Source organism: Castanea sativa, chromosome 8 (assembly GCF_040712315.1).
Source record: "Castanea sativa cultivar Marrone di Chiusa Pesio chromosome 8, ASM4071231v1".
NCBI classification, from domain to species: Eukaryota; Viridiplantae; Streptophyta; class Magnoliopsida; order Fagales; family Fagaceae; genus Castanea; species Castanea sativa.
In genome coordinates, this window is record NC_134020.1 from 43931251 (window position 1) to 43944985 (window position 13735).

A 13735-nucleotide genomic window follows, 5' to 3' on the forward strand; every position below is an offset into this window, starting at 1 on the left:
ATATAGTATACTATATAATAAAAGTTGAGCATAAAAGTCGTAGTTGTATCCTTCTCAAAAAAAATTGTAGTTACGTCAAGTGGCCGTACTAAATTGCAAATTTAAAAAAAAATTTTAAAAGAATTAATATAATTCTTTTTTGCACTTATTTTCTTCTCCTATAATTTTTAAATTGATAAAAATCTTAATTTGATTACAATCCAAACTCTTCATCTAATCCTTTTATTATTATAATTTATAAGTTGATAAAAAATTTTGATTTGATTACAATTCAAACTCTTCATCTAATTCTTTTTTTTTTTTTTAAATTATATTACAACTGTGGGAGTAAGAGAACCCAAGTGGGTATTTGGGCCTTTGGGCTCTAGCAAGATGGGCCGATCTGTTCTCGAGCTAAGAATTTGTTGGTACTGCGAATCGGCCCACACGCCGAGGATCCGAGGACATGTCCGAGGGAGAGTTTCTTCTCGGATAGACCCAAGAGAACTCGGAGCTTCACTATGAAGGTCAAGGCAGGATTCCGGAAAGACTGTTGGGTAAGAGGGGGAATCCCTGAACCTTCTAGATACACCGGTGTTAGAAAAATACCCAGAGCAAAGGCTGCCACCTCCACATTAAAGACTCTGCACTTACCTCCCTAGCCGCATTAATGGGGAAGTGACCTCTGAACAGTAGAACTGAAACTTCTGGTCACTATTCAAAGGCACTAAGAAAATAAATATCTAGGGGAGAGGGGGTTTGAGCAACATGTGGATAAAGCATCAGGAAATGAAGTATTTAAGGGGGGTGAAGGCCAAAGAAAAAGGGGGTGGATAACCAAGAAAGAAAAAGAGGAATTGTAATCTTTAAGAATGAAAGAGAAATAATACAGAGATAGTCCTCGGCTTACGTCCGAGGAGAACTATTTGCAATTATCGTTTGTTATTTACAAGTGTTTGTACTTCTTAGCCTGTTGTCAAGTTCTCAGTACCTCTAACCTAGATTTCAAGCTCACACTCTACAAATTTCATTGTTTAAGGCTCATTGGGCCTGAGCCCGTAATTGTCTTTGGGCCCAGGTGCAATTGTGCACTTACAACAACGTATAAAAAAAAACTCTCAAAGTAATAAAAAAAAACAAACAGGTTTATTCTTTTTTGTTATTCTAAATTTATATCTTAATTTATAATTTGTGTTAAATTCCTAATTTTAAATTATGAATAATTTTGATTATATTCTTTACATTAAATGTAAATTATTGTTTATAGGTTTCTAGTTGTCTTATATTCTTCAAAAAATAAAATAAAATAAAATAAAAGAGTTTATATAAATTTGTCAACAGAGCTAAATAGATAAAGCTAAGAAATGTTTACTAATAATAGTTTTATTAGTAACTTTATTTTAACATGATTTAAAAAAAAAAATTTGAATAGAGAGATAATTTATTAACATGATTTAAACTCTACTAAAATTTTTTTAAGGGATTGGTTTAAAAAAATTGCAAAGTAATTTTCTAATTATTAACTACTATGCGCTAACTTCTAGCTATCAAAACCCACAATTGAAGTACTAATCGGTATGAGATACCATTTCTAAGTATTAATATTTTAGCTATTATATATTAACGCTGACTTTATATATATATATATATATATATATATATATATATATATATATATATATATATAGTACGGGCCTCACTCCCTTGTCAAGCCCAATCGCCCTGAGGCCCATGAAGACTAATTCGTATAAGAGCCCCGCACTGATCACAAATGGTAACGCACATGCCGTCCGAGGGTTTGAGCTCGAAGTGCTCGTAGTAGCCTGTGGCGTGCCCATGTCGAGTACAGAACTTACAGGCGGGGCTGGTCCCAACGCCACTATTATTTTCTCCCTCCCATCACCAAACATCCATTTAGGCGAAACAGAATTGGACCTCCCTTTCATTGCCTAGGGAACGCCCCTGCCGAGCATCAAATCCAGCGGTGGAGCCAGTTCTAATGCCACTGCTACCTTCCCCACTCACCATTAAACCTCCACCTAGGGGAGAAGGTATTGGACCTCTCGTTCCACCCACCAAGGGAGTGATGATGATCACTCCGCTAACCTTCGCTATAAATAGGCAAGGGGAACTCAGTTGGAAGGGTTGGCAATTCCAGAGTAAAAAGACTAGAGAAAGTAATATTAATCATTCCCAAGGAAGAAAGGGGAGTGTTAGTGAGAAAAGAGAAGAGACTCAGGAAACGAGGCAGACGAGCATAGTGCCACCTGTGGTAGGAAATCCAAAAGCCTACTATACAAATAAATTGTGAGCTCAAACTCCCCCTAGGTCCAGTAGCCTTATTTTGGCGCGCGCACGCGCACACACACACACACACACACATATATATATATATAAGGGGTTTTCTACCTCCCTGCAAAACAAATGGACTATAACAAAAATTAGTTAGATAAGGATAAGACTATACCACCTATTTTCTACAATTTATGTTAAATTCAGATAATTTTTCATGCATATTCACACGCTACACAAAGGAATTATAATAAGAATTAACTAGATAGAGGTAAGACTACACCACCTCTTTTGTACAATATATGTTAAATTCAGATAACTTTTCATACATATTCACACACTACACAAAGGAATTATAATAAGAATTAGCTAGATAGAGGTAAGACTACACCAACTCTTTTTACAATAAAAATTAAATTTAGATCATTTTTCATACATATACACACACATGTAGCATGCAATGCACAAGACTTAAATTTTAAGTTTAAACATAAATTTGGCAGGGTGAAACTCACTCGAGTTTCAATGCTTTGGTAGGGTGAAACTCAAGGACAAAAATTAAATTCTCATGTGAGTCTCTCTCTACTTCAAATTTTTAAATGTTTAATAATTTAGATTGTTCTTAATTATTGAATTGAGGTTTCACTTAAACATGATTTCAATTATTGTTTCGAATAGTTTTTAGTTATTAAATTCAAATATTTTCCATTTAAATATATGTGATTAATTGAGCCTTAAAGTTCAATGTATTATTGAAAATAATTATATATATATATATATATATGCATTTTATGATACCTTAGTTTCGAACAACATGCATTCATTATGTAATTTAAAAGTAAAATATTCATTTATTTTTATTATTTATTTTAAGTAAATTAATAAAAAAAAATATTTACATATAAATTTTGATTAAGTCGTGCATCGCACGGGTATAATGCTAGTATATATATAAAACCAAAACCTATGAAGCTCTCACAATTTTCCACGTCAACACAATATTTAAATAAAATTATCATTTTATTTAAATAAAATTATTTTTATTTAGTCCAAAATTAAGAATGAGTGAAAGTCTATCTTTTTAACAAGTCCAACTTAAACTCAAACTCATCATTTTTCATGTCAGTATAATATTTAAATAAAATTATCATTTTATTTAAATAAAATTATTTTTATTTAGTCTAAACTTTTTAGTAAAACTCTATCTCTTTAACAAGTCCAACTTAAACTCAAACTCAAACTCATTTTTTTAAACAAAAATATTTTTGTTTAATCCAAACTTATTAAGGAGTAAAACTCTATCTCTCTAATAAGTCAAACTCAAAGGTTAATATTATTATTATTATTATTATTATTATTATTATTATTATTATTATTATTATTATTATCTCTCAACTTTATTAATATGATATTTTATGATAGGGTGTAAACTTATAGCCATTGATTATTCTTTTAAATGTAACCCAATATTTTTCTATTTTTTAGTCATATATATTTTGTTTTGTTTCAATAATTTCTAAGTAGTGAATAATTTGATTCTTTAATATTTTTTGATATTTCAGAAGTTTTAATATCTGAAACTTTGGGTTATTTTTTGCAGTATCTGAAATTGTCTGACAAATTTTTTGTAAGCCATGGCTTCTTCATTAAATTGTAACACAAATTGAAGTCATATAAGAGCAAATCATATAATGGCGTAGTTTCTTAATCAATTTAAATTTTTATAGGATTATTTTAGTCTACCTCACAAATAAGTAGGTTCCCGTGCATAGCACAGGTTAGCAACTAGTTAATATTAATTGTAAGAGCACGAAATCTAGCATACCCAAGCCCACTTAGAATAGTGAGATTGATGTTCCCAAACCCCGCCCAAATTAATAAAAATTTGTAAAGAGAGCAGGATGAACAAGTTTGGGCTTCGCCCAAGGACATAGATAAAGTATGAGAAATCAGAAGTCTAAGATTTAGATGTATAGATGGATTTTTACAAGCTTGCCCGAGGACAATATTCTTGGTTGTTACGTACACTGTTCACTTTATTTCTCTTAGTTAATGCTCTAACTTTGACCTCTTTTTCTTGATTCTTTCTGGATCCCATTTATCCGAGAGTCAATTTCCTTTATATACTCCATGGCCTCTTGCATCCTAGCCCTCCATCCTTAATCCTTCTAAATTTCCTTGGGACATTTGTCCCATTAGACTTCTAGTGAAGGTGGTGGAAGGAACTACCGAGCTATAGATCTACTGTTCAAGTCACTTCCTCGTTAATGCAGCTGATAAAGCTATTGCCAGTCATCTAATGCTGAGGAGTGGGCAAGACTTTTCAAGAAACCTCCCACAAATATCTTGCTTATCCCCTAAGGCGACTACATTCACCTCTTACACCCCCCCAATGACGCTCTGTCACTTCCCACTCTCTTCTTGGACCACCTCACTATTCAAGCCATGAATGCTTCTTCATGAGAAACAACTAAAAGCTACAGCAGTGCTTCCAATTTTCGGTCCTCAGGCCCCCACAATATTAATGATATTTCATATTTCATGCTTTGATGGCATGTTATACAAAGAAACTTCATAAATTTTGGATATTGGATCTTAAAGATTAGTTTGTTTACGCAAAGCCCCCTAAAGATTTCAAGGTGTATCTTGTATCAAGAAAACTTGAGACTGACTCAAAAAATTATGAAACTATATACAATATTTCAGAGAAATATGAGAATTATTTTTAAGAAAAAAAATGGATAATGGTAAAATAGGACTCTATGGAAAACTTATTGAAAATTTGTAAATGTTTTATAATTAATTTTTCTAAAAAGTAATTCTCAATTTCTCATGTTTCTGATAATGGTGGAAGAATGATTTTTCATCCCATTCATATCTCTATAGTTCTTCCAAATTTTGCTTTCCACTTTTCCTTCCAAAATCGTCCTATCAGAATATCTTAGTTGAAGGTGATGTTGTATGGTTTCAGAAATGAGCTTACATAATATATAGTATATAGGTTGCGTTTGGGATATGCTGAGAAAAGATGGTTTCTTTTACTATTTTGCTACTATTTATAAGTCTCGTTACACTTTTTGGTACTATCCATAAATTTTACTGTATTATTTCAGCTAACTTTTAGCTTTATCTATAATATTTTCAACAAAAAGTTTTAATTTCAACTAAATAGTCTATTCCTAAATACACTCATAGTGTGTGTTTTTTTTAATGAATATATAGTGTGTTTTAGTGATAATAACAAATTACTTATTCCTCTCAACAAAAAAAAAAACAAAATTACTTATTATTATGTAATTTCATAACTTTGATATAATGGTACAGCAGAATTATAACGACATTTATTTACATATTAATTACATATTACTTTGAATTTTCCTTGTAATTTAAAAAAATATATATAGAATCAATTTTTCTTGTACTTAAATTAGTACTAATTGTAAGTCCTTTAAGATACGAGGACAATATGTCGATATCTACAGTTTTCACCTTGAGATTCTTATAGAGGGATTTCTTTTATCAATTAAAATTCTCAAAATATGCTTTTCTAATTTGTCCTTTGTTGAAGTTATGTTCTTTTTTTTATTTTGGAATACATGATGTGAATGCATTGAGTTGCTTAATAGATTTATGGACTGTTAAATAGTAGGAGACTAATTTTAACATCAGGATATGTGGATGTTTAATATCTTCATACCTTGTATATAAAAAAAAATATCTTCATACCTTACAACCTATTTTTCAAGCCCAAATTGATAGATGTAGATTAGGTCCTTCATATGTAATTTTACCTTGCTAAATTGCTACAAAGAGTCTAAGACCAAAACTTTCTTTTTTTAATGAATAATGTATTTATCATCTTATCAACAAGCGCTCCGTTTGTTTTAATAAAATTCTTATATTAAGATAATTTTGTTTTTGCATTTTCTATTTGCTAGTATAAAAAATATAAGAATTAAAGAAAAATTATCTTTTAATTTTTCTTATTTAGCTTCACGTGAAATATAGTTGTTTTTATTATTTAGTTTCGTATGAGATAGAGTTGTTTTCTATAAAATTTTATCCAAAAAAATTATATCTTATGCTAAGGTAAATAAGGAAAAAACCTATATCTCGCACGAAACTAAATAAAGAAAGTGAAAGAGATAGATTTTTAACTCGTTTTAAGATTACTATCAAATATAGGAAAATTGGATAATTTTCTAGAACTTTTTTTTTTTCCAAAAATGATTCACTTTTCAAAAAATATATTTTTATGAGACTTTTCAAAAAATGTTAATATCGAAATAAACATAGCAATTCTTTAATATTTCTTTGTAATAGAATTGAATAGAACTTGACTAGTGATCGTGTTTGCTGCATTGCAAAAGCCCGAGATATGACCTTTGTTGTAACAAACAAATCTAACCATCCATCATCACCAAAACTTTGACCACAGCACTTCCGACTTTTTAATACTGATAGAGAAGATAAGAATAAAACCTCTAGGAATTGAGCAGCTTATGAAATGCCACTGAGCGCGGAGTGATTGAATATAAATTATGTAATAGCCAAAAACGTGAAATTCCTTCTTTAAAAATTAAAACAGTGAAAAAATACTGCATCGATTGTGATAGAAGACCAAGAAAATTGAGCTAATGTTCGTTTCAGTTTATTTTTGGATGGTTTAGCCCTGACTAGAATAACTCAAAGTTGAAGTCAATTACTTCAATTTCAAATAAATGGCCAAGTATTGTAGCTCAATTTACATTTGTTGGGCTACTATTGTGTATAGTATAACTTGCTTTGCATTCTCTTAAAAATTATTATAAGTGGAGTTTGTAGTGTATTTTATGTTAGAATCTCATTTTCTTCCCATTGTGTATGGTGTTTGATTCTCCACAACAACAACAACAACAAAAAAGTGGCACTTTCTAGTATCTCTGATGGAGATGTTCAAATTTAAAATCTTTTATCCCCCAATTATCGAATGAAAAATGCTACTTCTACAATATTTTCATAACAAATAATAAGTGGTAAACTGTTATTGATTCTATGTTAAATTTGCAACTAAAATTATTTTGTTGCCCATCAATAACAATTAGTAACAATTTGCCAATTATAATTCGTTGTGAAAATATTATACACAACATTTCCCTTGTAGAATTATTATAAAAAAATCTCAAATAAATGGGATTGACCAAAAAAATAATGCCATAATAAATAAATGCTATTAACTCTATACCTAGTTATGTCCTTTTCTTTTATTTTTATAATATGTAAATTACTGAAACAATATTTATCAATTCCTTCCCTTAGTTTCCTCCCAAAAAGAAAATGGGAAGAAAAAAAACAAAAAGGGTACATTAATTTCAGGTAGAAATAAGTGGCACTAATTAAGGGGGGTTGGCTCTCGTGCTTGTCAATTAGCACAAGCCATTAGGAATTTAGGAGTGTTACTCACCCATATCGCTTTCAACCAAATGACAATACGACACAAGGGCCCATATGTATATAAATTGTGAAAGAAAAATTGAAACAATTTAATGGCGTGACAAAAATGTGGTTTTATATTTGGTTGAATGACAAATAGGCGCCACAGAGGGTGCCCAGACGAGCTTGTCATAAGCCACCTCTCTCTCTCTCTCTCTCTCTCTGCAAGAGTTTACGGATGAAGCCAAGAATATGGCTTTGATTGGGGGTCAACTGGTCTAGACCAAGAATTGCTTTAATTACTACGGTTACTTCATGAATTTTATTTCATAATTTTCATATCATTTATAATTTAATATCTTTAAATTTCTTATATTTAATCTGAAATACGAAAATTTTCATTTGAGAAATGGAGAATGATGCCAATGGTTTTGTAATTAAATTGGTACTACTCCATGTACGGATTGTTTAAAGGTTTAGGAAGGAAAAGAGTCGAACCACGAGATTAACAAATAGGATAAGTACTTAGCCTGCCCTGGTCAAAAAGTATATCACTAATTGAAGTACAATTTAATTAAAAATTAAGAATATTTTACAAAATTTTTAAAATAATTACAATAAATCAAGGAAGATATTGGGACTTTATATAAAATAAAGTAAAAGATACAATTAGACTTATTGGAAGTTTATGTAAATTAATAGATACAATTTTAGAAGTCGTCACAAATAAATTGTGGAAGATATTGTATTAGTTGATTTTCCCCCCCCTTAATATAGATTTTCTTTTTCTTTTTTCTTTTTTACAAAAAAAAATGTCAAATTAGGTAGATAAGTGATTTGGCCTACATAAAAAAAAACTTGGACTTTTTAAAAGAACCTATTCAACTTGAATGAGTTACAATGAACTTTCATCAAGTTTGACTAGGTATAACTAGTTCATACGATTATATGGTCCTATCAAACACTTGTATTAGTCAAGATATCAAGTCAACCGCCCACCAATCCAACTAATTGGGTCAATTTGAGTTTAGTAACTATGTTTTTATATAAATATAAAAGAAATTGATTGGAAACTATACCTTATAGATTATGTAATTACCAAGAGCCTCATCATTCAATTGGTTGACATTTATTAGTGTTTACAACGGAAACATCTAGAATTCAAATTGACTATCAAATTATCAACAAAAGAATGCAACAAACAAGGGTAGCAAAAACTGCCCGACTCGCGGGTACCCAGCCAAGCCCAACCCTAATGGGTTGAGTTTTACCCAACCCAATAAAGAATAGGGTCAGGTTTGGGTTTAAAAAAAAAACCTCGAAACGGGTCCGGGTCGGGTTCGGGTTTTAATAAAAACTCGGACCTAACCCAACTCGGTTATATCCTTAAGTACTAAAATACCCTCATATATATATATGAGATGAGTTCAAGTTACACCTGGTATAACTTTACACCTTTTGTGAACCATTGATTACCATAAGATCCAAGGGTCAAAAAACACTCATAGTAATATCATTATTACTCTCTAGAAATTACTGATTTAGGCATTAACTCTTCTTATTAAAGGGGGAAAAAAAAACCACAGCATTAACTCCTTTTTTTCGTCCATATCATCATCTTCTTCCTCTTGTCTTTCTTCTTGCACTATACTTTCAGGCTTCCACCATTCATAAAATTCTCATAGTTGGGTTAGAAAGTAGCCACAGAGCTTCTCTTTTGTTTATTAGTCTGGTGTTACTAGGTAATTTTATAGTTGACGTTGAGGAGACCACATGTACTTTAAAACTATTGTAGTGAAAAGATATTTCTTAAATTTGGATTTCCATTACCACCATTAATAATAGTCTTGTATTTATAAAGGAGTTTTTAAGTGGATGACGCGTTTTCTATTGAAGAAATTTCTTTGTGGAGGAACCATGAGAAGAACTTTCACATTAACTTTAAGAGAGAATCTTGACTAAAATATTTTGTTTATATATAGAGGCGTTATATTCAGAATTCTTTCAACAGCGAGCCTAGCAATAAGAAAAGGACTTAAGAGTTATTTTCAGAATTTTTTCCAACAACGAGTCTAAGAAGTAGAAAAGACTTGAGATGTTATCTCCACCATTCATGATGGAGGCCTGAAAGTGTAGTACAAAAAAAAAAAAAGACAAGAGGAAGAAGATGATGATATGGACGAAAAAAGAAGAAGTTAATGCGATGGTTTTTTTTTCCCTTTAATAAGAAGAGTTAATGCTTAAATCAATAATTTTTAGGGAGCAATAATGATACTACTATGAGTGTTTTCTGACCCTTAGATCTAATAGTAATCAATGGTTCATAAAAGGTGCAACTCTTGTGCTTACGTCCACGGAATTGCGAAATTTCACTATTATCAGGGAAAAATACAAAGTGCAGCTACATTCTATTTTCTCTCTCAAAAACGACAACCACGAAACCCTAATCATAAAATAACATTTTCTACATCCTGCGCACAAGATTCACAATGGACTACAAAACGGGTCAAAATATTTTCCCGGGAGCAACAGCCCAAGCCTTCGCTACATGGACTAAGCCATAGAAAATCTCTCATTAAAAACCACACAACATTATTCGAGTCAAGTTGGGTCACCAACCGGATCAAACACAACTAGGCTCCACAAAGCCCAACATTCTGATCTCATCTGCATGGGCAGTCTAATTTGCCCCTTTGGGTTAATAACATTTCCATCAAAACCCACTAGAGGGGAGTTGTAGCTAGTTAGGTCTTCTGGCCTTAGACTTAGCCCCTTGTATAGATCAGGGTACATGATCTTTGTACCGTTGCCCTGATCTACCAACACCCTTTTAACGTCATACCCCCCAATTCTTAGGGTAACCACAAAGGCGTCATCATGCGGTTGTGAGGTTCCCACTTTATCCTCGTAAAAAAAGCTTAAGGCTGGTCGGACTCCCACTCTGCTCCTCTTCGAACCTAGGGTCAGGTCTTCAGCGGTTGTTTGATCTATGGCCATTACCCTAGATGGAAGGGAACCAATTCTGCCTGAAGCAACGAAGATTACACTAATTGTTCCCAATAGGGGTTTTGAAGAAGCATCTCCACGCGCTCTTGGCCTAGGCTAGTTGCCTTGCTCATTAGACTGATATAGGAACTGCTTCAACTTTCCTGCCTCTACCAGCTACACTAGATGGTTCCATAAAGTCCTACAGTCCTCAGTAGTATGCCCATGATCCTAGTGGTATTGGCAATGGAGACTCTGGTTGCGCTTCATGGGGTCCCCCCCATCTTATTTGGCTACTTAAAGTAGGGCTTGTTCCTTATTTTTTCCAAGACCCGGTGCACGGGCTCTCGAAACACTGTGCTAACTGCCTAGGTAATAGTCGGTCTCGAGGGCCCAGCGAAATCCCTCAAAGGTCTATTGTTATTGTATCGGTCCGATCTGAAATCCCTTATCTCCTGAGAGATCACCTTAACCTTTCCATTTCCTTGCTGCTGGTCTCCCTCGACCCGTTTGTACTCATCGATGCGATCTATGAGCTGGCGCACAGTCCCCATAGGCTTTCTTGTTAAGGACTTCCTCAAATCATGCTCGGTGGGCAGGCCGACCTTAAAGGTGATTATGGCCATGTCATCAAAATTTCCCTCAATCTCCTTAAGCATCTCCCAGTACCTGTCGCAATACATTTTCAAGGTCTCCCCTTCACGCATCGCCATGGACAACAGTAAGTTCAGAGGTCGAGGAACCCTACTGCAAGTGATAAAACGAGCCCAAATGCCTGAGTAAGCTCCCTAAAAGAGTCGATGGAGCGTTCCTTCGAGTTGCTAAACTATTTCATCGCCACGGGACCTAAACTGAAGGGGAACACCCTGCACATTAGGGCCTCGTTTTTGGAATGTATAGTCATTCTTTGGTTGAAGTGGCTCACATACTCCATGGGGTCTGTCCTACAGTTGTACATGGTAAACGTAGGCTGGGTAAACTAGCGAGGAAGTCTTCCTACCCCAATTCTACGCGTGAAGGGCAACTTGGAGATCTGGTTCAACGCTCTGCTCATGGCGTCATTCATTAGGCCTTCGTGGGACGAGCCCCTGTTTCTGCCCCTACGATGGTGCTCCTCCTCCTTTGAAAAAGACTCATTGAGGGGAGTCCTTGATTTGAGCCTATAACTGCCATCCATCCTCGGAAGAGTGGTCAAAGTGTGAAGGAGTCCTTTTTCTCCTATCATTTCGCAGCTCTGCAGAGGCGGTCTATTTTCCGCTGCATGCTTCTGGTATTTTCCTTATGAGAGACATAGCTCCTTCCTCGAGATTAGCTCCTGCTAGTATGTATAGTATGCATAATGACCTCTCTATCCCCTATTCTTTCAAGGTTGAGGAAGCGATCCTGGCGTTGAGAGCCAACAGACTCCTCCCAGTTTGGCCTTGGCCCTAAGCCTACCATAGCTAAGCGCTAAAAGTCCTACAGTTCAAGTAAATCCCTATAGACAGCGCCAATTGTAAGGATTGGATTTGACTCCCAGGCCTAAACAATTGAAGGACCCATACCCAAATAGCCCAACACAATGAATTTGTTAGAGAATGGGCTCTGAAACTAAGCTTTTATGGGTGAGATAACACTTACCATGGGCCAAGAATAACAAATAGATAAGGAAAAACAGAAAGCAATCATAGTATTGAGAAGGATAATTCTCCTTGGATAAGTTCGAGGAGGTTTTGTTCTTGAATATATATCACTATCAGACTTGTTTACAGTTTCCCTTCTTTGTGCTACAGTGTTTTTTTCTGCTAGTTTTTCAATCCCCACTCTTCGGGGGATTTTCTACCTTATATAGGCACTTTTAGATGATCCTAGCCTTCCATTTGTTGATCACGTAGGCCACCACTCAAGTGCTAATCCCATCAACCACCTTCCATGTACCCCTGTGAGATGCAGCAACTAAGGCAGCACTGTTTAAAGGTCTTCTTCACATAAATATGACCAGGAGGTTTGGTAGAATGCATTGAATGTGGTGGCAGCCTCCAGGTCTTCAATCACGTTAGTGCTAGTCCCCTTCCCAAAGCTTTTTCCTTACAATAAGGCCTCATTTGATGACGTGATCATGAAATCCGAGGACGTGGACTCCTCGGCGCAGTAACTGCCCTTCTCGGCCATGCTATGACACGTGGCATAACTGCTTTACTCGGAATTCTAGTACCCCCACAATTTTTATTTAATTTTTGGGTTCATTACATGTATATTCAATGATTTCTGTGTTTGTGATTTTGGGATTGTGAATCGTGATTTTCTATGTTTGTGAATTGTGATTTTGGCCTGAGCATTACGGGACGGGGCCTGCGCAACCCAATGGGGCTGGTTTGGGTGCAAAAAAAAAATCCGTTTATTAAACGGGTTGAGTTCGAGTAACGGGTATAGGCCCGTGGGTTGGGCTCGGGCATAAAGAAACCTGACCTGAACCCGAACTCGATCCGTTACCATTCCTAGCAACAAACGACTTCCTTGTCATGGAAATAAAAATGAGTCAACCTGTTTCTACTTAAATATAGTTAAAATTATTCAATCAAACTAGTTAGGATGAATTGCCTTTAATCCATTACGCAACAATTCAAATGATCAGTCATGTGTATTTTAATCATAGGACTTATTAAGTCACTTTAACAAAGGGCACACTTATTAAATAAGTCATACAATTTAAAAACACACATGAATAGTCGTTTGAACTATTATGTTGTGTGATTGAGAATTGTGTTGCCCAAGTCAATTTATAGGGAAATTCTATTTGTAATATAGAACTAATATATTGTGATTGTATTAAGTATAAAGTTTTTTTCAACAATGGTATAAACACAACGAATTTTATAACTGTTAAAATGCGATATCTTCTAATGAGTGCAATATCACTTTTACATGACGTACAATATCATTTTTACATAGGACTACCTCTTGTATCATTTTATTGTATATCAATTACAATATCATCTTAAAAGCTGTGAACTTTGTTGTTGCTTCCTCAATATTCTTTGGTACAAAATTGAGTCAAATTCGAACCATGGTGACACATTGCTAATTG